The sequence below is a fragment of the Hetaerina americana genome, unplaced genomic scaffold (genome assembly GCF_022747635.1).
Source record: "Hetaerina americana unplaced genomic scaffold, ioHetAmer1.1.p SCAF_6, whole genome shotgun sequence".
NCBI lineage: Eukaryota > Metazoa > Arthropoda > Insecta > Odonata > Calopterygidae > Hetaerina > Hetaerina americana.
In genome coordinates, this window is record NW_027287205.1 from 28,527,470 (window position 1) to 28,554,392 (window position 26,923).

The 26,923-nt window shown below is 43.1% G+C and overlaps 1 protein-coding gene across 1 annotated transcript in view; it reads left to right on the plus strand.

Moving 5' to 3' along the window:
* Positions 1–26,923, plus strand: part of LOC139695370 (Krueppel-like factor 9) — a 246,244-nt gene that overhangs the window by 25,805 nt on the left and 193,516 nt on the right. The gene's annotated exons all lie outside the window — the stretch shown is intronic.

A 26,923-nucleotide genomic window follows, 5' to 3' on the forward strand; every position in this document is an offset into this window, starting at 1 on the left:
TTTTAAATGCATGAAGAAATAGCATTCAGATGTATGGTCACACGACGGCCAGCATGCCGTCGCTAGGGCGTGTGGCAGGGGGTGAATGAATACACACCAGACTAATTTTGATCCGAACACTTTTCGCTCTAGCGCAGTCGGACAGCGTCATTCTGCTCCGCTATTGTTCGTGGGGAAAATGATAAAAACTCGCGTGGGCATATCTATATGCATCATGCAACGATTTTTGAGTTTGGCCATTCATCCAAATCTAGAATTCATGTTAATTTAATTTTGTTTTGGGCTCTTTGGTTCGATTTCGTTATCCTTGCGAGGGAGGAACGAGTACTCGAACCTTTCCGTAACGTGTCCATTTCTCTTATTTTATCGTGGTGATCGAATTTACCGATGTACTTTGGTGTCATAACAATTTTCCCGTTTCGCAAGGCAACTGGTCAATCTGGAAAAGAGCTGGAAAGTTGGTCACTTAGCTAAAAGAGGTGAAAACGAATAAGAAACGCTACAGACTCTCTTGGTGTTGGTGATTGACGCACGTAAATGCAAATATGTCCTTTCCGTTACGGAGGAACACAATTGCGAATTGGAGCCTGGTTCCGAATGTCCGACTGCGGTAGGGGTAAAATTATTCGAGTCAAAATTAGTTCGGTGTGTATTCATGCCGTCACGCACCCTAGCTGACTTGCAGGGTAGTGAAAAATGAAAAATAATAAAAGTAGAGTTTGGACTAAAATGGCCCCCGCACAAATATCAACCCTTTATCAGTCCCTGCTCCTCACCCCTTCATGGTGTCTTGCAACTTCGGCCGCCCTGATTATTTTTGCCGCATTGCAAGAGTTTCTAGGAGGTCCATCATCCCATTTTGGATTTTTCCGTTACTAACGAACCCCCCGAGTCTCAAGATCAAAGTACTCTGTAAAGGAAATGCCATCGCTCGGCGCCATTCTATTTCGTATATTTTGTTAGTGGTAAATTTTTGGTGATAATTAGTAATATGTGGCGGAAGATACCATGCTTCATGGTTTTATTCCGCATCAGCTGCCCACGTAGCATTTGTGTGTCAGTGTCCTGTGTCGCAGCGTGGAATGAAGGAGGTATCGTGGCGCAAAGTGGCGGTTTGGTAAAATCTACGTGGTACACGGGAGTTAGTAGGGTATTTTCGTCGGTTTTTGTGCGAACAAGAAAGATGGAGCAGTGCGAGGGAGTGTTTCGTGGCATTATGATTCACCCGAGCTTCCTCCGCATTGTTTAGTCGCTCAGTGCATCCTCCCATTGTTTCCGACGTCAATTTTTTTTCTGTCCCCTCCCCCTTTACTCCCCCCCCCCCTCAGGCGCCGCGAGAGGGTGAGCTGTCGAGACGAGGGGGCTTTCAAATGATGAGGGGAAGGGGAGAGTTGTCCCCTCCCCCTCCGGACTGCCCCAGAGATCCTTCACCCGTCCTCGGGAGTTGTCGTTGAAGAGTGGACCTAATGACGTTATCATTTCGCCCGATAGTACGGTCTCCCTGAAGAGTCTCACGTCGTTTTTCGTGCCCAGGATTCGCTGCGATATTAAAGACCTTTGCCTTTTTAATGAGCTTCATCGAATGCCGCATTGTTCCAAGCCAAGTCTATTCGCCTCGAGTTGTTTAACACCGGGGGGTAGATGGCATTATGTGGTGATTACTGCGTCTCCCATTTTTGGCATAAGCCTCCTCGCCCGAAGACAGTCTGTGGTACTGACGCTAGGGAAAAAATACCTGGGCTCGATGTGTAGCACTCAAATCATGGTCCAGGTGATTTATAAGTATTTTTTTTAGCGCTGACGCGCGTTTCTCCAGGTTTAATTGCGAATTAGATATTCATGATCGCTGGAACATTTAAAATGTAACTAATTCCAATTGAATTATGCCCAAACAGAACGTATACGCGGGAAATACTGTGAGAATATAATGGTGCCTATGGAAGTATGTAAATAAATACATATTTATTATTCGTTTTGAACAAGATACTATTTGTTTCATTTTCAACCAAACTGATAATGCGTCGAGTCGCTTAGTGTTATTTTCGTTACTTCAGAGTTCGCAAAATAATGTGCGATCTTATTATCCAACAAGTCGTTGGTCGCATCGCATTTAAAGGCAACCCTGAGTTATTTCAAGAACGTATTTTTTTTGCTCTGAGAATCGCGAATGTGCTAAGTCACCAAATCGTTTTGTGGGGCTTTAAAGGATCCGACGCATCGAAGGCTCCGCTGAACGTATTCCTCTACGTGCGTTGCATGCGTAGACTTTTCGACTCCAGATGCCCCCTCCGTAGTGTTGGTAGTAATTTACGGCGTGTCACAATGCGTGTGCCGAACAACCTTTCGGATGAGCTGCATCATTCTGCAAGACCATCGGTCCAAGCCGAGGGTGGAGCTAGTAGCGTGGGTTTTACCGAAATGACATTTTTATGATAATATTTCCCTAACGGCCGTATACCGCCTCTGTAAGGATCGAGTGCTTGTTGGGTAGGGTATTCTTCCATCGTGAGAAACCACGCGAGAGATTGAAAGCGCAAGAGACGCACGGATCGCCTGTAACACTCATGATACAGGTTTTGCAAATCTCTACAGCCAAACATTCCTTGCGGTTAGATTCGCCGAGACCTGTGTCCGCTCACTTGTAGGATTACCACTTCATTCATTGTAAGTAGACTACATAATAAGGTTTGGGTGGTTCCTAATGCCTATCGTCATCTCCGAATCGCAAGAACTTTATATTGTTTACTCAATATTTCTTCGTAACTGTCTACATGTTGTTCTAAATGTTTTACTAACCCTCAATCCTATTTACCCAACATTCTTCTATGACGGGCTTCAACATGCCACCACTCAATATTAACTCCAACCACTATCTCTGCATTTTTCGAATTTACTCCCGTTACTTTCTCTCTTCGCTTGTTTAAAATTTTAGTGTTTGTGTGCCTTTTTGTCCCATTTATTTTCTCCATTATCCACCGCACCCTCATCTAAAGCCTCCAAACTACGCCATCTTCTTGTCATACAGATCAGATTTATAATCCATACATGCATACGCTATATGTTGAAGTTTTTCTAGGTTCCCAGTTTATAAGCATATTCTGTTTTTTGTTTCTCAGCAGTGACCCTAAAGCAAAATACGATTTATTTCGACAGTTTTCGTCATCGTTTCTGTTACTGGTTGGATCGGAAATGGAATTTTGTTAAAAATCGTGGTACATTGGTGTCAAATGTAGTGTTTGATACCGGGATAACTTGCCTTGTGCTGGTCTCCTAATTTTAGCGTTCTCGGACACGTGATTTCCGCGATGATTCGTCTGCTACCAAATTTCTCCGCGGAGAAAGCACTTCGTCCACCTTTACGGTTCGCAAATTTGAATGAAATCGGTTTTTTGCCCTCCCAGGAAGGAGGCGAGCAAAAGCAACGGTGTAAAGACGGCTTCTGACGATAAGGAGCGCCTTTCCATTAAAACTTGCAGTAAATGACGCGTGGGTGATAGGACTTGCCGGAAAAACTTTCCTCCCGGGCCTGTTCAACTCCGTTTTCTCCTTGCCCGAAATCGTGTAGACCACCCAATGCATTTCTCTTGCCTGTGTCCATGTCTTGGCTAAAAGGTGTGACTTAAATGGAAATCAGATCGCGGAATAGATTACTTCTGTATTGAGCATGAGATCAGGTGTCTCGACCTCGGTACTGTCTTCAGCGAAGGATAGCAGTTCGAGCTTAATTTAACGTATGCCCTGATTGCCTCAAGAACCAGATGCGCCCTTTAACCTCTTAATTAACGAGGGGGCACACGAGGATGATTGTTAAACGCAATTCCTGTCGCTATAGTATCACCTCGCGATCTTTGCCAACTTCACTTTCGTCCAGGCTTGATGCCATTGTTTACATCTGAGGACGCAAGCAAAATATCTGATTGGCTATCATCTGAATGTAGTTAATCTGGACTGACACCCTGGACGGTGGGAACTTTGCTTTTCAATAAACGCGAATTTGAGCCAACTCGCTGCAGTATAGGAAATGTGAATTTATATGGCGATTGGTCACTTGGATCTCTAGGGCCCACGAAGAATATATCCGAAAATGACCGGGGGACCCCTGAACCCCATGGCGACCCCCGAAGCGAACATCATTGAAATAGGTACGGCGCAGCATGCAAATGGTTAAAAAGGGCGGCGGGACGTAAGAGTAGGAGTAATTCAAAGGCGAGTATGGTTCAGATGAGCCTCTCCCATTCCCATTCTTCCCTCGTCACTCTGGTGGGTATGACGCCGCCCCTGCGAAGGGACGCGTGCATTGTCGCTACGGGGCAGGGGAGGGAGGGGCAATGGGCGTTCGGCATTGTCGGGGGAGGATGAGCCAGGGGTGATGACTGGTGATTTGCCGCTTGGGGCGGAGGGCGCTGCAAGCGGTGCTTCCGTGGGTAAGTGCGCTTGGCGTCTGTCAGGGGCCGGGGACCTCTCAGTGGCTCGCATCGAGTGTCTGTTTTTTATTACTCCAGTGGCGACAGGGTTGTGCAATAGACCATATCTGGTCGGTGGGACGAGGCTTGGCGTCAGCGCAAGATTTTGTGCTCACTTCCCACAGCTTCATTGCTCTCGAGGGTGGCGATAATTTAATATTATACCCACGATTGTAGCTGTTAAGAAGTTGAATTATGTAACAAGACTTAGCAACAGCGTGATTCGATAGCGCGACCTTAAAGGCTAAGTTAACTAGCGAGCGTAGGATGGATAGGACAACGCGTCGACCTCGCTATCTCTGCGGCGGCGAGATATTTCGTATGATGTAGCATTATCAATACGTTTTTTTAGTTGCGGTAATTTTCTGCGCAAAATCATGCGGTGAACATCTCACATAGTCTCTAGGAGATATGTAAAACCACACTCCTCGGTTTGGGACGGTGGGTGAAATAAAACTTTTATTGATATATCTCGGCAAAATTTTCCCTCGCTCCCCACATGTTCACCTATCTTGGCCAGTTTCGGAAAATATGTGTCTTATTTTAAAGCTTGCTGTCGTATTGTAAAGATTTCATCACTGGCTGTTAAACATTCATTCAAATGCGCTACAAACTCACTATTGAAAGGACTGATGCGCAAAAGTGGAGTTTTATGAAAAATATACCCATCGTTTGCCTCCGGGGCTGCTATAGGATCTTGGGATTTTTTCCAACCGTATTTTCCTGCGATTACAGTCGTCTTAATGCAGAGCGCGCTGATGGGTCAGACATAATTCCCAAAAGCGGAGGTTTTGTTGCAGAAGTATTTACTTTCTTATCGTTGGACTGACAGAAGTTCGTGTGTGGATCAATACCTTTAACTATTATTCGCGTTTCTCATACGATGAGGTTCGCGAAAACTGATGCAATTTTAGGAAAACCGCAGGCTTACACTCGTGTGCTATTCCGGTTTGTTAACGCTACAACCGGAGTAGGAAGGCTAAAATAATGTGGATATCCTCTAACTATGCTGAAGTGGGTCCTTATTTTCATAGATGCCGGGGTAGTTTCCAAAACTGGATTATTCGTAGACCGTGTGCTTTATGCCAACGCTAGATGGAGCCTCCTAGACAACACGGTACGGCGGTTAAATTCAGGATGTACGGTATTCCATTTAAATAAATACCGTAGATTTCAAGGAATTGTCTCCGTGATAAGGCTGAAGGTCGGGACGATATGGACGTTATCGTCTATGTCAATTGCCCCCCCCTCCCCCCGGGTGGGCAAGGGGAGAATTCAAATCGATGCTCCGTACAACATTCGCAAATCTCGCATAACCGTTATGCGAAGTGATATTTAATGCGCCCGCGTGCCGCCCAAGTTTTCCTTCGCGCAAGTGCCGTTCGCCTCTGCTCCACTCGCGGCTGGGCAGCCGCCGATACGCCCACAATGGAGATTAATTAGCGGATTCGCAGCGATGAGTGTTGGGTGGAGACTTCTTTCATTTTGAGTGGCCCTACCCCCCGGTTCCAGGGCCGTTGGGGGAGGGAGGCTTGGGGGGAGCTCGGGGAGAAGGAGGTAGTAGGGGGGGAGGAAAGGGGAGGGGTCAAAATCCTTTTTTTTTAACTCGGAGAGTGTGTGTAGGGGTTGTGGTAGTGGTGCCCCTTTCGGCAAGGCTTGCTCTTCTCCGCGCATCGATCTGAGCCGGCCCCCTTCACCCCCGTCCCCTCCCCCTGATCCCCAGCCGGTCCAGGGTGGGAAAGAAGGCAGTGTGTTGGGGTTAAGGTTACGCTGGGAGTCTGCATCGTGCGTGCTCGCGATGAGGGTACTTCTGGTTTTGTGATGCCGGACTATAACGGAGGTGTATGTACCCTTTGCAGAATCAAATGATAATAAATAATTTGCGACACTTGTAATTTCCTTCCAGACTGGATTCGTTTGTGTTTTTGATCAAATTGTTGTAAGTTCTTTAAAAACTGCGTCAAATGTTAAAATTCGTTTCTGAATGTGAAATTTTTCAGCAGCCGGGACGTCCTCTTATGATAGTCTACCTGGGAAATGAAAGGGCGTGGCTATGTCAAATATAAAAATGTGGGTACTTTTAATCGGCGGTATTATAATCAAGTGCCATTGCAATGAATCATTGTTAGAATAATCTTTTTTGTGGAGTGCTGTTGAAATACGTTGTTAATATCCCCAAGTTGGAATTATTGAAATTTTCCTGTGATGCTGACAGGGTTGTAATGGTAATTCATCTGATGCCAAAATGCCGGCAGTTGCGTGGTTTTCAGATTCTTGTTGTCTTAATTAGTTTTATCGTTATATGCCTTGGTTTGAATTCGTATTTTATTGTCAAATGTATTCCTTAACGTTGGTCTTACTTCTCATTGCTAATAAAGTTTGTATTTTACCCATAATGGAGCGTTCAGATTTCGTTACCTTGTGTATTTAGGAATCTCTCAATTATTTATTTGAACGTTTCCTCATGAATCGATTATGAAGAATCCATGTTCAGTTGAAGATGAGCATAGTGTAAATAATATTCAGAAGGTTTTTCATTTTGAAGGGACAGCTAAAGGGTGTAGTTTTTCTGATATGAAGGGGAGTGTTTTAAGGGCCGGCCATTACCCGCTTTCGGCCCACGAGTCGGGAGAAAGTAGGGGTAGATGGGCGGGGTTGCCCCTGTTCGGGTGAAGTACGTCCCCTCCCTCTCCCGCGCTCTCCTCCCGTTATTCCTCTCTCTCACTGTCGGCCACCACGCCTCACGCTGTTTCCGTTCAGTTTTCCAGTTTAAATCTGGCGTAAAAATTAGTATGATCATCTAAGGCTTTCCATGCATAATTTTGTTTTGCTTAATGATCACTCCGTAAAATTTATCTCGCTTTTAAATGATCCTTTTGCAACGCTACTAGCTCACGTCGTCCAATTCAGCGTTGTTATTGTTTCATGTATGACGCCCTTCTATTACTTTGGTGAATATAATTGGATCTATTCGTCTATGATGATGATGCATATTGGCTTAAATTTATCATGCTAACGATGGGAATTGTTGCGTATAACGTTAACTTGCCCCCCTACTAAAGTGGTATGAATTCAACCGAAGGTTAAATTGAAGGCAGTTGGAAACGGCTATTCATAATATAAATTAGCAGGTGATCGCATCGTATTATTGACCGAAGCCAACGCTCACATATCTATTTTCTTAAGTGAAGAATGGGTTTTTCATTCTTCACTAAGGAAAAAACAAAAGTGACTTTTATTCATAATGCCACGATTGGTTGACGTCTTTAATGGAGTGAAGATTGTCTTAAATGTTTCGTGTTAGAAATGGCATTCCCGCCGAAATCGTATCTGCTGCTTTTTCCTTGAACGTTGTCTGCTTGTCCTCGCATTAGTTCCACGTGGAGAAGGACATAAGACTCAATATTTTGTTTGAATCGGTTCATTAAGGCCCAATATTTTGTTCGCATTGGTTTCCCTCCTTCCTTTTTCTCAATAGCCTTTCCGAACGTATTGTCTCAAGTTTCCTCGCTGCTAGTTATTTCCGTAATTGACTATTACTGCTATGCGATGTCATAATATATTCATCTGCTAACTCATTGCTATAATAAAGATGGAATGTTGAAGTATTGGTAGGCCAAAATTGTTTGGTTATGAATGTCTCAGTTTATCTTATTCGATGTAATCACCCTGCGTAATTGCTGCAAGCATGACCGTCATTTGTTCTCCCCTTCTTGGAGAAGGGGCTTACCCTTATATTGTCTTGTTCGGTGGCCTCTCGGCCCTGATGTGACCTTATATATGGGTAGCTCCTAATAGAAAACTTCTCGTAGAAGTTTGACCTTTGTTGGAGTGATTATCTGGCCCTTCATGGCTGCTATCGGGACTCGGTTCTACGCGCAGCGTGGAGCTCATTTACCAATTTTCCCCTCGAAGGTCTTTTGTCATTTGTGGGCTATAATCCCGTCATGTGGTGAGCGATAAAGAAGTGCTTGGCTTTTACTTTGCTTTTATCGGGGAATTTTCATAATTTTCAAAGGTCGGTTTAATTACTTAGCTCCTCGACCCTCAACCGAAATATAATAATCACCCTTCGACGGCCCTGATAATGATCAGTGACGTCTGAAGTTTTTGTGATTGTGCCCCTAGCCTCGCACCCAGTTTTTCTTAGAGGCAAGGTACATTCTCTGAATATCCCGTTATCCACCGCAAGAGCGTGTGGCGCGGGGTGTTATGGCAGTAGTCATGCATGCATTTGAAAATATATTAGCGAATATAAAAAAAAACATTCGAGCACTTTTATTCCCCATTAAACATCATGCAGTAATTGGTGTTTTTGAGATACTCATATTTTAGACTTCAATATATCAGGGTGCGGTTGGGTGTCATGACAGCGAGCTGGGTGTTAATTTTTCGAATCGGACAGTATTATGAAAAGGTGTGGCAAAAGTAAATGTAAATGTGCGTAGTTGTGTTCAATTGTTTTTTATTGGGTACATCTGTATGGTACCCCACGTCACCGTCAGGGGGTGTGGCAGGGTATGGTTAAATATTAGGAATACAATTTCAAAAATTAGGTTTTGTTTAACTGTTTGTTAATCATAAATTTGTGGTATCACTGTCCTGAAATGACACCGAAGTTGCAGTTTATTTCCTCTATTCGGAGCGTAATGTCATTGGGGAAATTTTGCGTGACGTCCGCTTTGTGTACTGTCACTGGACAAAAAGTGACTGCGTGTAATTCTCCGGTCGAAGTTTTGTCTGGTGCCTCGTATAGCCTGCTAACTAAATGCCATTAGAGGTTGTGGAAGATAGGTATAGTAAAGAAGTCCTGATGTCTCTAGTTACCGGAGTCAAGTTGCGCGGTACCCTTGTGGAAACCATCACAAACTTGCTTTGAAACTTCGTCTACTGAAAGTGCTCGCTGACCGAGTTTTTGAAAAGTTTCCGCAGTCAATTCAGCCGACTCTTGAGGCAACTCTCCTTCGACGCTCTTTTCCTTCAACTTTACAGGATGTAAATTCCTGTAAATGTTCCTCTAATTGATTTCAGAGTATTTTTAAAATAGTGATTACTTTTGGAAATCGACAGGAACTTAAAACATTTGTAACTCGGAATAATAATGCAATGAAAGTGATTTTTCAAGCCGCACCAAGTGATCATCACAGTGAGAGCTTCAGATTCGATGAGACTTGCATCTCTCGAAGACACTCTTAAGTCTCCCGGTACTGCAGTGTCTCTTGGGACGTCTAGGTTTTCGGCGCCCAGTTCCCTCTGAGCCGTCACAAAGCTCCCAGCGAGTACTTGGGCAATCAACATTTGTGAGCATTTCTGTCTGCGTGGTTGAATCATCAGTATTGGCTGAATGTACATTTCGTTATCTAATGCTAAGGGGAACAAGTGGATATCCGCCTGAGCGGTAGAATCATTGATACCGCTATCGTTATTTCCTCATATATGATAACCGCTACTCATTTGACCCGTATTTCAAGTTTTTCGGAATACGTTTAAAAACTCCCACGTAGTTATTTGCATGATATATCATAACTTGAAGCATTTCTGTCAATTGGAATTCTTGAATGTTTTCTGAACTCGAATGAGGTCAATTAAGTAATTCAAAATTTCATGGGAGGGGGCGAATGTAAAAGGTCTTAATTGTATGTAGACCAATTAGAAGTATTAGTGGTACGTGGAATTTCATGGACCGATGAAGGTCCACGATCAAGAGATTATTGAGGCATTCTGAATTCTCGTATAGCTCGTAACTGAATCAATTCATTCCCCATGTTTGATGAACTTATTTAAGGTTATGTGTCGTTCGGGGGACAGTGGTATGGCTAGGAAGAACGATTATGTTGCGTTTTCATCATCCAATAGGCATTCGTTTCCTTTCTCTGACAAATTCACTCTGATAATTATTAATTTTTTGGAATTTATATAGTTCAAACAGTAATGTGTATTAATATTCGCGTATCTGTGAACTTCGTTACTCGCATGACTGCGTCATTTTAAAATGTCACTTTTTCTCTTAGATTAATTGGTACCACATAATATTGATCCCAGTTACGTGGTTCGTGTGGTATTCCGCATGGGTCATTAAAAATATGAAAAAAAACTGTCTGCATAATGTATTAGTATTATCTATACATTATGAGGACAGTACTCGAAGATACCTACTCGTCACAACTATTATGGCGTTCATGTGCGCGAGTTCGTTTTTCTGTGAGTAAAACTTGTGCTCTCATTTAGTTTTTGAAAGCCTCTTGGTCATTGGTTTCCCTACTACCTGGTGGCGTGTTGAGTCTCAAGTCCTTTACTGACGATGCCGTTTCTGCTTCGTTGGCCGCGATTGTCTTGGTTATGAATGGCTTGCTTTTCTTCCGCACGAGATACGTGTCTCTGGTGCAGTTCGCATTGCGCCCTTGGGTGAGACGTGCTGACTGAAAGTTGCTCTAGGACGCATCTGCGCGTGGTCTGCTTTGCTGTCGCGGGCATTCGCGTCGGTGGCGAAACAATCTCGTTTCATTAAATCATCATCGCTCCATGTTCTTGCAGAATCACTTCACGTTGACAAAGTAATTACTAACGAAGTTTACTCTTCAGTAGTTTTGAAATCAATTTTTAAAATTATTTTTGTCGACTTTCCCGAAATATCCGGTACCTTTTTCACGTGGTATTTGAAGTTTTAGTTTTTAATTGAATTGAGTTATGCCGAGGATTTCCAGAGTAGTAGTAAGCAGTGTCTCGATTGATAGTTATTCATGTGTGACAGGATGACATTTAATTATTTGGAGCGGATTCCTCGTTTCAAGATGCGAGCATTTTGTCTTGCCCTTGATTTGGTAGATTTTTTGGGCGTGGACGAGTCTGAGAAATGTAAAAAGTGGATCTTGCACTTTCATTATTTGGTGTTCCAACATTTTGAAGTAGGTTTTATAGGCTTTCAGGTAGGTTAAACATGGCACCGTATACTACAGTAATAAGCTGTTCAAGTCCGAGAACATCCCTTTAATCCGTGGAGGCTGCACTTTTGTTGGTGATCTCGTAATACAGGATTTGGTATATTTTAAACCGCGTATCCTATGAGTGAAATAGATTGGATGGCCCAAAGGTTCTCGGGGATACGTGCACTCATTAACTGGGTGTGTGTTGATTCCTTTTTTATTCAATCCGTGTATTGAAATTCCATCTGTCCGTGTTAAATTCGCAGAAGGCCTCTTGGCCGTATTTTTTTGAGTCAAGACTCTGTACCATTAGGGATGCTGAGCCGAAGGGACGGTAATGGTCCCAATTTCGCCCCGGAATGGTATCGTTTTGTCTTTCTGTCTGGATAAACATATCCCCCCTCCCCGGATTTCGTCCGTGCCAGCCTCACCCTTTGCCCCCCCACCAACCCGAACCACCACCCCACCGCCGGCAATCCCTCACCGCCCTTTCCAGATGCGTTCACGCCGGCACACCCACTATCGATTATGCCCGAACCCCCCACCCCTACTGCCTCACCCTTCCCATCAGCCACGCCACGCAACCACTCCGCCTCCTTTCCCCCGCAGCAGCACACACTTTGCTCTCCCACCCGGTACTTCATCTCGATCTCGTGTGTGGCCCATCCCCCCCCATTCATTTGGTCCACGCCGCCACCCCGTCCTGAGTCACTGCGGAGCCGTTCGTAGCTCTGTGGTCCCAGTCCGCTTCCCCTCTCCATGCTCCGCAGCGGTGCTGATGCTACCCTCTCGAGATGGGGTGGGGTTTAGTCTCTCTCCCCCATCCCCTTCGGTCTCCTTCGTCAGGGTAGAGGGAAGAGAGGAAAGTGCTCCACACGCCTCACTTGGCACGCCTCGAAAGTGTGGCGTTGCCTGCGTCGGACGGACCGCGGCAGCACTTTCGCTTTCCTCCCGCGATCCCTCCACGCTTCCTCCCTCCCCGTAGAGGTTGGCGGTTTCCTTTGCTCTGTCTTGCACTCGCGGGAGAGTCGATATTCGTTTTGAAGGAGGTGATGTGCACGGATCCGTGCCTCGGGACACTTCGAGGCGCGTCTCTGACTTGTCTCCAGGATCCGCGTCTCGCCCCATGGCGAAGGGACACGTGCTGCGTCCGGGTCCGCCGACCGGAGCTCTCCCACCTCTAGCCCTACGTATCGTTTTCTCCCTCCCCTTCCCACACTCGCGTTCTTCCTTCCGCGGCGAAATCAGAGCGTGACTGTTCGGTGGGCCTTCTCGGTGCAGACCCGAGGGCAGTATTGAATTGGGAACTGTTCATCTCGGAATGCTTTGAAATAGTTTATCATGCGTTTTACGGCTCTGTATCCACTTTTTTCATTGAAATCTTTTTTCCGTTGAATAAATTGGTTGGTGCATCGGTACTTAAATTTATGAGTGAAGCCTCAAGTCTCTTTGAAATTTCGACAGAATTTGTTGATAATGGTTTGACCAAGGATTTTTGTGCAAAAATAAAAATCCAAGCTAAATTCAACAGCGAGTTTTGCTGTTTTAGCCAGTGAATTTTCATTTAACTAATATTTGAGCGGCGATTTTCAAATCGATTAGAATGTATCCTGTTCAGACCATCTCACTTGTATAATTTCCTTTTTTTTTAAGAAGTTTGATTCCGACGTTCCTGTTCAAATTGCCTTGTTGAGGGATGCTCTTATTCACAATCACGATGATTTTGTATTGGTTCAGAAATGATTTTTATGCCCTACTGTGTTCAATTTTCTAGCATTCAAATTCGTATGCGCTAAATTGCGCTTTTAGTGACTAATAGCTTGATACCAATGCACCAAGTATGATAAATGTTCAATATTCGCCCTTTAAAATTGTTGTGGGCAATTTTATCTATGATTAACATCAAATTTCTCGTGGAGTCATTCAGATCCAACGTATATATTTCATTGACTGCTTTACTTAGGCCGGATTGAAGGGCATTGTATTTTGCCAATTCAAACAAATTTGGCATTAATACAATTGTAGGCTTGACACCATCTAAGTGTGGGATTAAAATGTTTGCTCATCTTAAGTATTAAATTTTCTGTCTCGCCATTGTCTTGAGATTGTATTATTCGACACGGTAGGTACTTGATCAGAATGGAAGGCGATTGTTGTGGTGATTTATTCTTTCATATTAAATTACTATTTTAAGTGTGTTCTCGTGCTGGAAAGCGGAGTTAAAGACACTCCCCTTGCTGCAGCGAAACGAAGGGAGATGTCAATGGAGTTTGCATTGTAGTTCCGATTAGTTTTATGCTCTCGACTAGTAATCGATAGGGCCGTTAACTCATCCGTTCAGCGAGGTCGTCTCCCGAACGCGGACTTTGGTTTCTCTGGGAAAAGTCAACGTTTTAGTTCTTCGAGAGTGGAGGCGTTGTTGAGTTTTGCCTTCTCGCTATAATATTGCTCGAGTTCGTTCACCCAGCGGCCAAGTGGGGAAGTTCAGGCCTCCTCCACACAATCGTCATCATCAGCGCTTCTGTTTTTTTTACGACCTACTGGTTTTAGAATACGAGCAAAAACCCCCACCTTCGAATGCGATATAAAATCGTTTTCCGGCGTGGCCAACCGGTTGAGGCTTCGTGAAGCAGGAAAAGTCTTCCTTTTAAATCGACGCGACTGGATGCAGCGGTGGGTGTGTATATATGCATGCGCGTTGTTCCGAGGATCGCTTTCCTTTGTCGACCACGCCCACGGTCTCTTGTTAGTCCAAACTTGCGGGCGTTTCTTATAATTGTTCAATGTGTTCATGTGTCTGATAGTTACTTTTCAAGTTATTATATATATATATATATATATATATATATATATATATATATATATATATATATATATATATATATATACACACACACACACACACACACACACACACACACACACACACACACACACACATGTACGTGTATATATATTATAAGGCTGTGGTAGTACACAGAAAATTCTCAATTGACTACTCGCTACGGGCTGGAGCATTATCTTCAGCTTTTATCTCCGTTTATAATTGATTAGAATGAAATAGTATGCTTCACTTCTTGCAACGCATTTTCTCCATCTCCATGAATTAATTTGGTTTGCTGTCAAGGAAATGACGAAATTTCAGTTCGACATATTGGAATGCAGATTTTGTTTTGAGAATTCAGATGACATGCGAATGTTTTCGTGCATGAATGACTACATAGTGTGTGCAGCGCTTCAAATTTAACTTGGAAAATTCGCATTTGATATCCCATCGAAATAATGATCAGAGAATAATCAGTTCTGATTTTCAAGACTGTGCAAGCGGAAGGCCTGGCACATGGTAATTTTTTTTCTTTGCGAAGTGGTTTTTTAATGCCCGTGAGTGCAAAGTTTCTAGTTGAAATTCAAAACATAAAATGTCGTTTGCTCTGGCCTTGCGTATGCGAAACTTTTACTCCAGCACGCTTCGGAACTTGGTCACTCGTACGAGAAGCCTTATAGCTGCTGGGCGGGGGTTTCCTTATAGGAAGAACGTTGCCAGTGGGCAGTTCCTGGTTCTGTTTTCTCTCCATCCTCCTCAGCCACGTCTCTCCCCTGCAGCCAACACATCCGTTATTTCGCCTAAGTGTCACCCACACGTGTACCTCTCCTGATCTCCGTTCGCTCACGCTCTGGATTGACGTCATGGCTTTCGATGAAGTCGTATTGGTTCTCCTTCAAAGAGAGGCATCTCGGGAAGGACTGCGATGCCAAACTTTCTGAGGTTTCCTAAAAAAGGTTGGAGAAGTGGGGAGGATGTTTGAAGGCACAGCCCAAAAATCGGCGAAAATCCCGAATGAACGCAACTGGGCAAAATATTTCGGTGATCTTTAAGGAATTGCTGAGAGAAAGCCTGCTTTCCACTTAAGACAATGCTCAAATTAAAGATCATAGGGAGAGAAGGAAAGCAAGAAAAATTACTATTTAAGCCGTCGAAAAAAATATGAACAAAAATCTGTTGCACTAATTTTTATTTTTAATCTCTGTATCTCTATTTTTGTTTTCCGATCATAGATTAAACGTAAAAAAAATAATTGTCGGCGTAATTTCTGACTAATTTCAGTTAAAAAGGTTATCAAAGAGTATACATTCGCGGCAAAGGTTTTTTGTCATGTCGTTAGGGTTCGCAGTGTGCGTGCGATTCGATGCAATGGGAAATTCGTCGCACAAAGGACACAGGACGGGGCCCGATCGCCTTTCGGCCGGAAAGTTTGTTACGGCCCGATGCTCTGGAAGCTCTCTCCCAGGCCGACGAAAATCGTCCCATCGCCTCGATAGTTTGAACTTTTGGTTCTTCCCGTCCCTCTCCCACCACTCTCACCCCAATCTTCCTTAGAGCTCCCGTGCGCAGAACCATCGAAAGGAGGACTCTCCCTCTCGCTCCTGCCCCAGCGGCCGTTCTCCCAGCCACTCCTGGCCCCCGCTTCCCCCTCCGCGGTTGCTCCCATCCCCGTCCTGTCAGAGCTTGCTCAGGAGGGGGTTTCGGTCCGGGGGAGTGGCAGCTGCTGCTATCCCGTCGCCAGTTGAGGTCTCTTTAGCCGCGCTCTTACCCTTCTCCTTCCGTCCTCCGCCTTTGCCAAAGGCGTAGGATGGAAAGGAAGGCTTCGTCAGCGTCACGGAGGCTCGTAGAGGTGTTTTAATCGCGCACTAGGTGAACTGTGTCCCCCGAAATTCATTTTCCTTCGTTTTTGGCCATAGGCGAATTGAACAAGTTAAAAAAGTTAGAAGGTTTTAGATTTTCCCGAGTGAAGTGAGAATAGAACACCGTTCTATTAGTCCGTTACACCGTTCAGGCATAAGGGAACACGTGGGCTAGAGTGTACACCGAATTAATAATATGTTTTATCAAGACATCATTAGTTTAGCAGGTATATAAAAAAGTGAAGAAATAGAAGATGTTCTCCGGAATAATCAGACATTTCACAAGAAATACGATTAAGAGTACAAGGATGCGATTATGATTAAATTTTGTCATGGATGAGAAGCAACTTTACTATCGTTAAAATTAAAATCTAGTATAATCGAAGTACCTGAGAGGTAATAAAATTCTATTTTAATTATTTTTTCTCCCGAATAATAATAATGCGGAAAGTTTGCTGCCAGCGTATCAAACGGGTTGTAGACATGTGTTATCGTTGGTTCCGTTAAGGGTTTTCCTCGGCTATATACTAAACCTTAATATTCCAACTCAACTGTCCCCTTCTAACAGTTGGAAAGGATATGAATGTCGTTTGAAAGCTGCCTAAGTTCATCAATGCTAGTGAAAGTTTTGGAGTTGTGGAGGTAATGATGAGGAATCATGAAATGGATCCTTTGATCAAGTGATCTGAAATGATCCCCACTTTGCGTTATGACCCATTTAATATACAGCAGCGTACTAGGATAATTTAACAAGTTGATGATAATATGAGTTGCTACATCAAATGTACTACTATGAACGTCACCGGTCCCTAGCCTCGTTCCGCTTGGTTGCTCCATGCCACAGTTGAAATGTAGATGGAGCTGGGTGAAGCGACGCTCTCCAATGAGGGCCTTCGAGTACATTTCCTGGGTATCTCTCCCAAGCGGCAAGAGCCCTCTCGTCATTGGTCAGAACTCCTCCCGTACCCACATGCTACGTAGAAGTCATACAAATCCAGTTGGTCCACATCGCGTATTCGTGAGCGCCGTATTCTCCGTTGGGTTTCCTCATCCCCATTCTATAGTTATCTTCGCCTAAATATATTTACTTCGTTGCAAAAGACATTTACCTGCATTGCACCATCTCGTTTGTAGCAATCGGCCGCATCCTTTTGCTCCGGGTGAAATTGGATCGCTTTAAAATGTCGTTTGAGAGTACGTCAAGCGGGAAAGAACTCTTTATCAGCGTATTTCTGGTTTTATCTTTATTTATTTGTTTGAATTCGATATCAAGCTGTTTAAATTCATGGCAACGTATTCCAGAAGCACTCCCGTTTCACCAAAACCACCCTTAAGTGTGGTGATCAGTCTTTATTTCTGATTAACTTTCATATTTTTGTACATTTTAATGGACACTGCACTTAAATTGTCAGAGGCTATGTCGTTCATCTCCCTCGTATTTGTACTTGGCGATCCGCTTTTCTCCATTACCTTTTGATGTATTTACATTGCATATTAGTTTAAATTTGTGCAATAAAAATCCCATTGACTTCTACTGCTCATCGATCCCCTTTCACTTCAATAAAAATAATAGCCGCAAGTGTTATCACTCTGATAAAGATGACTTTTTTGAGTGCACTTGTTCTCTTTTTTTAGATGATAGTATTTTTTTCCGTTGAAGTGCTTTTAGTTAGTCCATAAGTGGACATTTTATTTTAGACTCCAGTCGTTCGTATTACGAAATGGGACTCTTATAAGTGAAACTCTTCCATGTTGAAAAATGAACAATTTATTTTCAAATCAGTTGGATGGATATTGTTGGCTTTTTAGATTCAGATTGATTTTGTGTTTAATTTTCGGGTCGCCGTTTTGTTAAGTTTTGATAACTGTGATGAGGAATACGTGGGAGAGATAAGGAGGTAACCATAGTTCCGTATGCAGCAATCCCTAAACGTGAGCGATATTCACGCCGTGCCAAAATCGTATAGCTATATTTCATTAGAGAATATAGCGAAGCTTCTGGATGCATGCAGTGCTACTATGGCTTTCCGCGATGAAGACCTACAAAATGCTCCCGCGGTCCTTTTTCTTAACGATCGGTGACTCGGAGTAATTGCTGCTTTCGGCGGTTTCCCTAGTGCGTTGGGTTGGGTGGGCCAAGTGCCTAAGTTAGCTAGGGACACTGCTCCCCACGCTGGTGGGCGTGCAAGCGTCCTCGGTGTCCCAGGGTCCGCAGTTGCTGCCACCCCTTTCGAAAACCGTAGCCACCCTCCCCCTTCCCATCCCTTCCCTTCATCCTCCTTCCCGTCCCCGCGAGTAAGCTAATCCCCGTGCCCCTCCCCTCCTTTCAATTGTTCTCCCTACCCCTCTATTCTCCCCTCTTGCTGACTCGCGCCCCATCCCACCTCTCTTTCTCTCTCCCTGACGGGAATGTGCGGGGCGAAGGGAAGGGGGCGGTGAGGTAGAAGGGCTCTCGTGCGGCTGAGGCCGGGGGCCGCTTCGGGGGAGAACACACTGAGCCCGCGTCTTCATTCTTCCCTTCCCCATAGTTCCTCTTCCTGTCCTGTTGTCCGTCTCATGTGTAGGTGGGTTTTTTCTCACATTCGCAAGCGAACGCGAAGCCTGATGTCTAAAGGAAAGCATTTGCATCAGGGGTTCCGAAGTTATATGGAGGCTGCTGAAACGTAAAGATGGAGGACATAAACTCCGTAGAGCACTTCACACGTCTGGGAAGTGCTTCAGGAGAAAGTGATCATAGTAGTGATGGCAGTAAAAAAGAACTGCGTTAGGCGAAGAAGTTTTTACGAAGATGAGGGAGTAATGAAAGGGCCTTGAAGTGAATACGTGAAGAAAATTACGTTTTACGTAAGTAAAGGTTTTCACGTGGTGAAAACTTTGATATGGGGCGTAGTATGTTATGGCTCCGAAACTTGGCCGATGAGGAAAGAGTGCAAGCGTAGACTGGAGGCTTTTAAAATGTGGGCGTGGAAGGAAGGAAAAAATAAAATGGACGGAGAGGAAAACAAATGAGGAAATAGGGGAGGCATGGTGTAGGGGAGAGAGGTTTGTTGGTAGAAATTCAAATAAAGCAGGTGAAGTGGATATACTCGTATATGGTATTTTCAGTGGAAATGTACGGATATTGAAACGGTGTTCGAAGAGAATATATGTTATGTTGAATAAGATACAAGCAAGAATACAAACATCCTTTTTAGTTTTCAATTATGATGACAAATTATACATTGTATGTATAATTTGTCATCTTCGTGTGCATGTAGAGTCTTTTTTGATTTTTAATTGTTTTTAAAGTGCAGGTTGAACCCTCTTGCAGTTTAAGGAATATCCAAAATATTTTTGTTTCGATGAAGCTCCTCCTAGGATCAGTTCGAACCTACATAATTAACAAATTTTTTCAAACTGCTTCAGTTTTCTTTGCGTGATCATTTTTAAATACCCATTCCCCACTGAGAGTAAGCTTTGTTTACTTACTTTGGAAAAGTAAAAAAAAGATAAAATGCGTTCTGGGGTTTTATCGACTATTTCATTCAATGACCATTTAAAATCATTTTTCTGGATCGATACATTTTTTCATCCAATGCCAGTTATTGATTTTCTGTATCAGTTCATTTCGTCTCTTAGTTAATATGAAAGAAATGAGCTCTTACGGCTAGTAGCATTGAAAAAAATGAAAAACTCCAATAGCCGTAAACAGTTATACGCGTATTCGTATTTACTTTTCTTATCCCTTTCCTTTTTTTACCTTTTACCCCAACCTTGACTTTTGGCGTTAGCCAACTAATCTCATTTTTACTTTGTTTAGAAAGGTTAACTGTTTACGGCTATTGGACTTTTTCATTTTTTCAATTCGTCTCTAAATTGTTTTTACCATTTTGAATGGGTTTGAAATGCCAAGAGTCATAGATAACCTTTTATTTTCATCGGAACTTCTCAGTTCTGTAAAATTTATGGTTAGCAATAAGTTACCAACCCAAAGTATCATTTTGACGACTTTCAAGCATCCACTTGAAATAGCAGCCAAGACTTGCGAGAAAATAAAAATTGTCGTTTTTGAATCGTTAGGTGTGGATTAAATACATCTAACTTTGGAATCGAGATGCATTATATATGTATAGTTCATGTTTAAGAAGATGTTTAAATGAATGTCCAGCGTCAGAATTCTCAGTCACAATCCTTGAAGTCGCCGGCATGCGATCTGCGTGCTGGGAATTATCGCTCATGTTCGGAAGATTATCTTCTGGTTTTCTTGTCCTCCGTTGAGGAGTGGCTCCCACCAGCCGTGGCCTCTGACTATTCGTCGCAGCCCTTGTCGGCAATTCGGTCCTTTTCCTCTCAAGGTTTTCGACCGAAGCGAAGCCCCACAGAGTTACCGGAACCGTCGTTCTGCTCTCCCGTCTTTCGACCGCATCCCTTCGCAGCTCTTAAATAGGCTCCCCAAGTCTCCGTCCTACGCCCTCCTGTACTCCCTTGTTTGCCGAATGAGCGTTCTGCCTGGTATTTGAACCTTTGTTTCTCCACGAAAAGGAGAGGATGCGTTTTCCAGCATTCGCGATCCGGCGAATTGTTCATCTTAGTTCTCGAGGAGATAGGGGGGGCAGGGATGGGAGAGGGCAAATTCCAGGGCGTTCACTGAATGCCTCCTTCGGCTGGTTGCCTAATGCTAAGTGCAGTCTCTCGTTTCTATTTTGTTTTGAACTAATTCGAGGGCTTTCGTTTGTTTGTTTAATACCTGCGCTCTCCTGCGGAAGCCTGCCCGCCCTCTCCCCTGCGATGTTCTCCCCCTTTTAAGATTGCGCCAAACTCGGTGTAGTGCCGCGCCCATTCAATATTAGCCTCATTCATTTCTAGTTTTCGTTCACTAACCATAAACGTTCACAATGTACGTTTATGGTTAGTGGAGAATTATGGTGGCCGCGTTGCCCTATCACTACTGTATTTGATGACGCATTGTTTCTGCGTTATATCCATTTCTGGGGCAGGTAGGGAAACTCTTTCTCGTGGTTAAACTTGTTTCAGACCTAATCTCAATATTATTCGACGAAGCTTCAGTTGGTTGAAAATTCCTTGTCGTTTTAACCATGTGCCAGTCTTCAGTATTCCAGGTGATGAAGTAATTCTTCCATTTAGGCATTAACAATTTAGGTATTGGCAGTTAATCGTGTTTCAATGGTTAAAAATGCAGAGTTAGAATTAACTGAAGAAGATTTTTAATGCGTAAAAATGAAATAATTGTTGTGCTGCACATATTTCGCAAAATGTCCATTATTTCTGTAGATGGGTATTCTTACTCTACACGTTTTGCTGCCAACAAAATTTCTAATCATAATTGCACTTCTGCACTCCGCTAAGGTGGGTTTTTCTCCATCTAAGGCTTAAATGTTTATAATTGTTTCTATAGTTGTATGTGTGTGTATAAATATATATATATATATATATATATATATATATATATATATATATGTAAATTAATAAAATAAATTTTTAGCCATGAGTAAATATTATTCGGGTGGGTCATAATCGCGGATCAGCGACTCAGTGTGGGAGGTTAAGACTGTTGAAGGGAAATATATTAGCGAGTACGAATGCGACGACGTGAAACAGCGTCATTCACAAGAGAAACTGCTGCAATTATTTTCCTTTCTCCCCGCCAAAGCAGGAAAGTACGTTCATTTCTCTTCGGCGTGAAGCTTATTAAAAGCTTCTCTGCTGCCGCAGCGAACGGAAATCGAAAGCAGGGTATTTTCACTCACTTTTAAAATCGTAGTTGGATTTCTTCTCCGGTCCCCCGGCCGCTATGTGTGCTGTAGGCGTTCATGTTTGGCAATATTAAACTCACTGTACAAGTAATGGAACGCGTTCTACCAAAGTGTGCCTCCCGTTTTTCACTTGTTGATACTCGGTTCCTCTGTCGTCACTACCATTTTCCTGGCATTGACTGTTCTTAATCGTGCGTATTCACGTGTCCGGTGTATTTCCGTGCAAAGTTGGGGTTTTGGTGAGAGAAAACGTGTCTCCTCAAACTAAAATGATAGTTTATGCATGTAGGGACAGAGCGCCACCTGGGGGTTATAGCGGGCAGTTGCCCTCCCCAGGTGTGTGTGTTGCACGTATTTTGCTAAAGCCGGCAGGCTCGTTTCTTAAAGCTCCAAGCTAATTTTAAAAGTCTTCCGAAAAGTCATCATTGTATGTAATTTTCTAATTGTCATACTGTCTAGCTAAGGTTGACATGTAAAAAGTGCTGCACCGTTTGCTACCTTCGGCAGACTACATATGTGGAAATTACAAGGACTTTTAATTTGGCTTGTAGCTTCGAGAAACAAGGCTTTATCCTCTCCTATCAAAGGAAACCTTCGGGTTGAGTACTGTAAGTAGCTAGAATGATTATATAGTTTTACAGTTTCTTTTTTCTCATATTTAAAAAATAGTCGCTTAAAGAAGTGAGCAGTGAAGTATGGTAAAATAAATCGTTCCCATCCATTTACATACGTCACCGTTCTTGTCGTTTCTTTTGTTAAGTGATTACTACAATAGTATTGATGCGATAGGCGTTCAGTGACTTGACTAATAGAATGGTCACAATAGACGATCGTAATGGACTTGTTTTAGACGTCACGTTATTAAGCCCAATATGTCATGTGCGGCCAGCTAGGTAAATGACTTCGTGGCCCCCTTCCATATCTCACGCTATATTTTTCCGGGGATAGCGACCCACATTCTGATTGCCGTTTCCTGTTTTGGCAGTGTTTGAAAAGTTCGATTTCACTCCCCAACACTTGAAAGTAAAATTTAGCTTGTGCGCCCGGCAGTCGATCGGGTATTCGATTAAAGCACTAACCTGATTCGATACCCACCCCTTGTAGAAGAATTGAGGTCTAATGGATACTTACGGAGCTAAGAGACTCCGAGAGAAATTTTATTGCCAAGCAAGATTCCCGATCACGTTAGGATGGAAAAGAGAAGCAAATGCAGTACTACCCTCTTAAAAGGATTTTGCTCGTTTTACTTGACCCAATTCTTTTCCAGTGTTATTTGCCGTTCTCTTTATTTTTTGAATCTGCAAGTATTTATTTTCGTTAAAATTAAGTAGATTCTCCAGATTCAGTGAGTATGATGTTATGTTTTGCCGGTATACCTAAATGTGAAATACCATTGCCCTAACTCGTAACACGTGTGGTTTGCGAGATAACTGATAAAAATGAGATTGAGTTTCATTATTTATTTATTTGGTTTTGTATCACTTCAATCCCGAACCGAAAGATTACATGAAAGTAAATTTATTATAATAATTGAATTTGGTTATCGATTATAGTGTGACCAAATTTTGCGGCAGATGTAAATCATTATAATTTAACGAGATACCTGGAACGTGTAAATATTTGCGACTCTTTCACAACAAGATAACTCAGCTGTGTGTGCTTACAACTAACACGGCTTGGAATTAATACGGCTAAAAGCGGCCCTGCGTAAATGAATCAAAGCATTAGATAAATATATGCACCTTAATGATGCAATTCCCCCACGTTACCACGCCTACTGTCGATTGGCGTAAAGCTGAGATCGTATTAAATGTCCGTTCTGTCCGATGGAAAACTGAGATGCCTTTTTAACGCAGTTTAAAATTGTAGATATCGATTTTAGGAGAAAAAAAGATTTATCATTCGATTGATTTTTTTATAGTGAGGGTAGTACCAGCTTGTTTTCGCTTTAACGTTCTCTCGTATAATGCCTTTATTTGAATTGCTTTCATGGGTTCGATATTAATCACTAAGTCACACTAGTCGCTTAAGTTAATAGTGCGCTCGTCTTGTTGGGAATAGGTGTACTTGATAAGAATCGGTGCGCGGAATCAGATTATAGCCGACATGCCTTTACATTCCCACCTTCATAATATCGACTCGAGTGTCTTGCCGCTCGACTCATTTCACGGAGATATCAGGCCATTCAGTCGCCTTCCTTTGGTTTGTTTTTATACACCAGTCTCATTTCTTTGGCTTTATTTTCCCCAAGAAGGGGAATCAATTTCCTCTCATCCCACGGCCTCCGGAACGAGAGATATTGATTGATTTTCGAATACGGTTTTCCCCACCCAATTCCCTTTTCGATTAAAAACAACGCCACCTCTGGGATTTGAGAAGGTATTAACGTGAGGGTGTAGGAGCTATTTGGTGCAGCGAATGCGATGGACGCGGTGGTGTGGGGGGGCGGCAGGATGGGAGGGAGGGGGTGGGGAATACCCTTTGCGAGAGAGTAGAGTGGGAGGGGGGAGTGTGTAAGTTTTATTTGTTTGGTATATAAATCTCGAAATGCAGCAGTCACATTTTCACCGTCATCAGTTCGCTAGCGCGGATGGAATTGCCTAATATGTTGTGGGCAAATTGTAAATTTAAATATAAGTGGTCGTTGATTAGTTGTTTACTGCTGAAATGTATTATCACTCGTTGAAAATTTTTAATTAAAGAACATTCTGACCTCAGTTATTTAATCCAATTTCTGTGAAGTATTTTTGCAGCCGATTTTATTATGGAAATAAATTTAATTAACAATTATAGTGTCGTTTCACGTCATGAATGAAAATAATTAGGTGGCTATTAGTCATAAGCACTGATGAAAATGGACGTTACAGGGTTTGGTTTTGGGTGTACGTATTTTTGCCAGAAAAAATTTACACCATAGCTTTCTTTCCAACACCGTGTGAAGAGAACCTTATAGTTAAAAGAGATTTTTTTAACGTATCAAGGTGGCTTATCCTTTTTATTTAATCTATTTAGGGTGCCCATCGGATTGTAATACAAATGTCCCCACCGGACTTCTACATCTTAAATTTACTTGCCCTAAATGCATGTTACAGTAAGATTGATTACATACGAAATGTTCCTCGTTAAAGACGATAAGGTACGTAACCATGTCATCTCAATATTTATAATAAAACAAAAAACACAGTTATCAACCCGAATGTCGTTTTTGTTGGTGATGGTGTGAAATTTACTAATCGGGGAAGGGGGTAGATCCTTTCCCTGTGCCGTCTATGGTTTCCCAGGAAGTTCTGGTACCCGAAAAATCACACAGCTCAGGTATAGCAGGGTTCTACCCCTGAACTAACACGTCCTCTTTCTTAATATTTATATAATCATAAAATGAAACCCCTGGTGGAACGCCAAATACAAAAACTGCTCACGATTGGAAAAGGACCAAATTGATATTGTTTCTGGATTGCAATGAGAAGGAAGAAGTATAATTTAAATCAATAAAAGATGTATAGTGCTATTATTATTGGTATTCTACCGATTAGGGTTGGTTTTGATGGACACAGCGTTAACAGTTGTTCAAAAATACATTTACTGGCCCCTCGTAACAAAAAGAACAATCCGAAATTGTGCACTGCAGTAAGCCCCTCTTCAATTCCGCATGCTTCCTTTTCCCTTCATTCCGTCAACATGCCTGCGTTATTCCTACCTCTACGTCCTTTGCCTACCGTGATCCCCTCAATCGCAGTCTTCAACATCGCATCGCTAATCAAAACGCCCTGAATCATATAGTATTCCTTCGCTGATGATAAAATTATGTTAAAAAGTTGAAGCAATTGATGCTTAAAAATATGAATGTTCGATTCATCCCCACACCCGCCGATACATGCGGTGTCATTTTTAGTGAATGCAAGTTGACGGTTTGAAGAGAATAGGATCCGTCCCGATTGTGCCTCCACGGGATTTCTCGCCGAGGCGGGAGAGAAGGGAAAGGCGAAGAGAATAGGGGTTTGTGCAAATGGGATTGCAGTGCTCGACTATTAAACCTCGGCGAGCGCACGCGCGATGGATTCGGAGCCCCGCTCGTTCGCTGAAATTGGAATGCCTCTGGAGGTTCCGGAGACAGGATGGGAGCTTCAAGGGCTGAGAGGGTCGGGCGATCGGTGGTCTGGAGGGGGGGCTGAGGAGGAGGAGGAGCCCGTAGTAGGGGAGGGGGCGGTTGATAGGATGCGCCTGCTCTGCCCTCTGTGGCGTAGCTCTTCCCAAGGCCAGCAGGCAGGTGAGGGCGTGAGTGGATGAGGAACGGGGAATGTCGGTGATCATTCCCAAATACGCGTCTTCTCTCACCGTCGGTGGCTCTGGTCCTCTAGGCTAGGTAGGAAAGGAAGTTTCGAGAGTCTCACAAAGATAGCCAGCGAGTTAAGGTTCGTCTTCGAGTCACACGATTAACGGAAAAAAGCCTTTCCCCTCTGATTTCGCTATTTAATACTTAAAAAAAATTGAATTCTTTAGGGCAATTAATATGGCCGCTATCTAGCTACTACCGTGTGAAAATCATTAATTTCTTATCGCTCTTCGGTCGTGTGTTTTGCTGACTCAGTAGCACGATTCAATTCTCATTCATTTCTCACCAATTTGTGGTATGGTGGTAGCTGTAACCCAGTTTCATTCTAAAAGTACTCCCAATGCTCGCAGAGATATTTAAACCCAGCCGGTTTTTTTTAATTGGTTCTTAATTTCCAAGTTTGAAAACGTTCTTTTGGTGAAATAAGGATGAAAGAACTCTTACGGCGTTGGTTAATGAGGACTAAGAACAGAAAAGCTCGTTAGGGCGGAAAATGTGAGACGCCAAACGCGTTTCTGTTACAGACACGTTTGCTGTCACACCCATTACCACCTAAGGAAATTTTGTGTACGATGTTAGTGTCTGGATGCTACTTGGAAAATACAGTCCACTTATGTTGAGATTAATGGGCTGCCTTTGTAGCATATGGCTGTCATTGTGATGTTTTTTCGGGCATTCTAGAGTTGTCATTTTGGTGTGCAGAGCACTAGTATTCCATTAAAGAAGATGTCTGTATCATACAATAGGGGTACTATGGATTGTTTCCCT